Below are 5,000 nucleotides of genomic sequence, written 5' to 3'. Positions count from 1 at the left end.
CTTAGTTTCTAAGGGTTTCATGATGTCAAATCTTGTAAAGCTCATTAGTCAAATGAAGATAATTTAACAGAAATAATTTTTCGATGCTTGTGACACAAATGGGGGTAATATTTTTATTTTTGTTTTTGTCTCACCTAAAACATTTCCCCAGTAGCCAATCAGTGTAGAGAGGATGATAATTTCAAGAACATGTAGCCTCAAAGGGGGTTAGCTATTTTACTAAACAATTCCCCAGTAGCTAATTAGTTCCCTTAGTTTTCTAAGGTTAAGAATATTCTCCCTCTAACCTATGACCTCAAAGGGGTGCTAGGTGATATATATATATATATTTTTTTTTTATTATTATTATTATTATTATTATTTTTTTTTTTTTTACCCCCCAAAAGCTTTTAAGCACGAATTAAAAAGAATTTATCTTCAAGAGACTATTTTTATAATTCTCGATCATTTCAAGCCTTAATACTAAGAACCAAGTGCTAGCCACAAAACCAGCTAATTTTTCAACCTTTTGTTCTGAGACTTCAAGATTCAATTCATCACATTCAGTGTTTTCAAAGACGAACAATTTCTTTAAAAATATTTACTTTTTAAACACAAATTCAAGCTGGGATTAACTGAATATGTATATATGCATGATTTTTTTATTTTTTTATTTTTTTTTATTTTTATTTTTATTTTTATTTTTTTTTGCATGAATGAATGAAATGTGTACATCCTCCTAACCCCAAACTTAAAGATTTGCTTGTCCCGAAGCAAAGAGCTAATGAATGCATGATAGATTATTTTGACAAAATTATAAAATGCATGAATATGCAACCAACCCACAACAGAAAGGAATGCTTGTCCCTAAGCATCAGAGTAAAATAAGGAATAAGAAAGATCTCACTGTGGTGGAAAATCATCTGGATACCGTTGAATGTGCCATTTATACATTTGATCAACCATGTAATTATAATGCTGCTGGCGTTCATCCATTTGTTGCAGCCGGTTATCCATTGATTGGATAGCTGCTAGGATAGCAGCATTGTCCACCTCAGGTCCAGGATGTAGAGGGGGTTGTTCAGGAGCTGCTTCCTCCTCTGCAGGAGCCGCTTCCTCAGCTGCTAGAGGTCGGTCCTCTAATGGCTCCAGTGGAAACTGCCAGGTAGCCCGGTTCTTCACGGTGTATGTTGGATTTGGTAACTGGTGGTGCACTCCCGACTGGGTTACTACAAAGTAGTATTTATCATTTTCATCTTTCGCAATGCAGTTCATAGAAGAGCAGGTAGCAAAATTAATAGTACGGCTTCCAGGGAGTGGTTCTAACTGGTCCAGCCAAGCGTGATAGCCAAGGTGTTTGGCTATAGTGGTAATGAGGCCGCCATTCACAATCGCACCGTGGCTGGTATTGGAAATACTCTGGAACTGTCGTGCCAAATGACTGCCAGAATCAATAGGCTCCTCTCTGTTTTCCATCATAGCCCATAAAAGTAAAAGGTCGCTCAAACGAACCTTTCCTTCAGAATCACCTCGGGCCAAAACAGTAGAGGCAATAAAGCGGTGCATAATACGGATGGCGGGATGGCGGAAAGCAGAGGAATTACATTTTCCAGCGACCCAATTACTTGTACCTGTCAAACTATACCAAAAAGAACCAGGGTTGAAAGAACTTGGGGTTCTCGTGCTCCCTCCAGTGGGAAATCCAAAAATATTATTGAACTGAGCTAGGGTTAATTCGTGTTCTTGGTTAAACATACGGAAAGAAATCAAACCTTCAGAACAATTTGGCCCAGATAATATTTCCGTGTGGAGAGAGCTCAAGAACTCAAGAACTAGTCGAGGATAAACAACATCATTATGCATGGTAGCAAAGGTTGTCCACCCAATGTTAGTTAACATGAAATTGATATCAGCACGTAAACCCAACTTACGAATAAATGGGAAGTCGAGATACCTGGTAGGATGGATAGTGCGGAAGCGTAATACCTCGTTCCGCTCACGCTGTTCATCGTTCCGATAGAACCTCGGAGGAAGTTGCGGAATTTCACTTGCTTCTTCCTCGTAACTGTGGGTATCGGAAGCGGTGGAGGACGAACCAACGGTACGGGTGCGCTTGGGAGCCATGGATGAACGGAAGGAGTGAATGTGGGAGGAAGAAGGAAGAAGAGGAAGAAGAAGTGAGAAGCTAGGGTTTGGGAGAGAAGAAAAGAGAGAATGGGTCGTAGGTTTGAGAGAAGTGAGAATGTAAAAGGAGGGGGAAGAATATATAAGGGAAAGTGGAATTTCAAAAATCACGGGCTGTATCTGTAGGAGATCACGCCCGTGATTTAGAATCACGGTCGTGATTCTCTCTGGGGTTTTCCCAAAAATTTTTCCAAAAATTTTCCAGAGAAGATCACGCCCGTGATTTAGAATCACGGTCGTGATTCTCTCTGAAACTCTGAAATTTTTTTTTTTTTTTTTTTTATTATTATTTTTTTTTTTTTTTTTTTTTTGGAATAAAATTAATGAAATGCGTACATCCTCCTAACCCCAATCTGTTGAAGGCTCAAGAAGACTTTCTACTAGAGGATCTTTTTCTTTACACGGGGGACTTGAATCGATCAAGCAAGCATAATTAGGTTGAATCCCCTCAAGATCTATGTGCTTTCCTCCAACTAGAAAATTCTCCAAGGGATCCCTCAAAATAGATCTCATGACTTCTTCCTCCATGTCTTTAGGCAATATATCAACCCTGCAGCAAATATTTTCAAGAGAAGGTTGTCTAACAGATTTAGCAATATTAAATTCCATTGTTTCATCATTAATGGATAAGGACAATTTTCCATGTTTGACATCTACTATCACGCCTGCTGTAGCTAAAAATGGTCTACCTAGTATGATTGGTATTTGTTTGTCCTCTTCCATTTCTAAAACAACAAAATCTCCCGGAATTAAAAATTTACCTATCTTAACTGGAACATCTTCTAAAATTCCTATGGGATATTTTATAGATCTATCTGCTAACTGGATTGACATTGTTGTAGGCTTTAATTCTCCCATATCTAATTTCTTGCAAATTGATAAAGGCATTAAACTGATACTTGCCCCAAGGTCACATAAGGCTTTTTCAAACCTTAGATTTCCAATGAGACAAGGTATAGAGAAACTACCAGGATCCTTAAGTTTTTTGGGCAAATTATGATGGATCAATGTAACAGTCTCTCTATCATCCAATTTCCTTCGGTTAGCTAAAAGATCCTTAAGAAATTTAGCACATGTAGGCATCTGTTGTAGAGCTTCTACAAATGGAATGTTTACATACACATGTTTGATCATATTTAAAAATTTTTCAAATTGTCTATCAAGTTTAGTCCTTGCTAACCTTTGAGGAAAAGGAATTGGAGGGTGATAAACAGTTTGAGGCTTTGATGAAGATACTTTTTCTTTTTCTAATCTCTCTTTTTCAGGTTTTTCAACCATAGGAGAAGCGTCTTCATCAATCTCAATATTATCATTTTGATTAGACACAGGTCTGTCTAATTTCTTCCCACTCCTTAAAGTAACAGCATTAACATTTTCAGCTGGGTTTGCAACTGTTTTACCTGGGAACTTACCTGGAGAATTGTTTGAACTAGGCATCAACTGTGCAATTTGATTTTCCAGCATCTTGTTGTGGAGAGTAATATTCTCAACCTTGACAGCAAGGTTTTGAATAGAATTTGCCATTGAATCATTGGTCTGTTTTTGATTAGTGATAAAATTCTCCATAAGGTTTTCTAATCTTGAAACACTTTGTTGAATTGAGGGTGTCTGTACTGGATTTCCTTCCCCATTAATGAAGTGATTGGACGGACGGAAATTAGGTTGCTGATTGTTAGTTCCTTGAACTGGGTTATTCTTCCAAGAAAAGTTAGGATGATTCTTCCAACCAGGGTTGTACGTGTTGGAATATGGATTACTCTTCTCTCTTCGAGGAGTGTCATAGAAATTATGAGAAGCTGCCACTTGTTCAGTAGTATCTTCTTCTTCTCCAGTAAAAATTGAGGTACAATCTACTGCAGTGTGCCCTTGTTCCCTACAAAGGTCACATACTTGATTTGTAGCCACTGAATTAACCTTAGCTTTTTCCATCTTGTCTAACCTTTGATTAAGAGTATCAAATTTTGCTAAGAGTAACTCAATATTGTTCACTTCATATCGCCCCGGAGTTCCTTTCCTTGCTGTGACTTCTCTTTCACTGTATTGGCTGTGATTTGAGGCTACATTTTCCAAAATAATCATGCAGTCATTAATAGGTTTCCCCATGAAAGATCCTCCAGCTGCTGAGTCTAATATCATGGTGCTTTGTTGGTCCAATCCTTCAAAGAAAAATTGGATGGTAAGCCAACGGTTGAAGCCATGTTGTGGGCATGCTTGAAGATATCCCTTGAACCGCTCCCATGCTTCATAAATAGTCTCTCCAGTGCCTTGTTGGAAATTAGTGATTTTCTTCCTCAATTCTTTAGTTTTAGAAGGAGGAAAGAATTTCTCTAGAAAAGCTCTTTCACATAATTCCCAAGTTGCTATCCTTTCTCTAGGCACTGTTCTTAGCCACACCTTTGCCTTATCTCTCAAGGTGAGTGAGAATAAGCGGAGTCGCATTCCATCAGAAACTTCATCATCAAATTGCTGGGTCTCACAGATTTCCAAGAACCCCTCTAAGTGGTCATTAGGATCTTCTGATGGTAGTCCTCCAAAGGTGTTCTGTTTGAGCATATTCACCAGAGAAGCTGGTACAGTAGCTCCAGTTCGCATCTCCCCTCCAGGTATCCCACGAGCTACGGGTGCAGAGTAATCCCGAAGCGGTAAATTATCTCGTTGTGCAGCCATGTCAAATTCTCTAGAAAGGTTTCTTTTCCTTCTCAGGAGAGTTCTTTCAATCTCAGGATCAAGTGGTGTTGGTTTCCCAAGACGTAGAGATCTCTTTTGCATTAATCCTAAGGCACTGCAAAAAAAAAAAAAGAAAGTGACCCGTGAAATCTGAATTGGAGAAGTAAACA

The 5,000-nt window shown here is 38.5% G+C and overlaps 1 non-coding gene across 1 annotated transcript; it reads left to right on the top strand.

Moving 5' to 3' along the window:
* Positions 1-4,354: 4,354 nt before the first annotated feature.
* On the top strand, positions 4,355-4,461 carry LOC145950980 (small nucleolar RNA R71). Its single transcript, XR_014428806.1, has one exon. It is a non-coding gene; the product is annotated as a small nucleolar RNA R71 (small nucleolar RNA).
* The last annotated feature ends 539 nt before the right edge of the window (positions 4,462-5,000 follow it).

The sequence above is a fragment of the Cajanus cajan genome, chromosome 8 (genome assembly GCF_000230855.2).
Source record: "Cajanus cajan strain Asha chromosome 8, NIPB_CcT2T_4, whole genome shotgun sequence".
Lineage (NCBI taxonomy): Eukaryota > Viridiplantae > Streptophyta > Magnoliopsida > Fabales > Fabaceae > Cajanus > Cajanus cajan.
The sequence above is the reverse complement of the archived record's forward strand: the minus strand, read 5'-3'. Positions and strand labels throughout refer to the sequence as shown.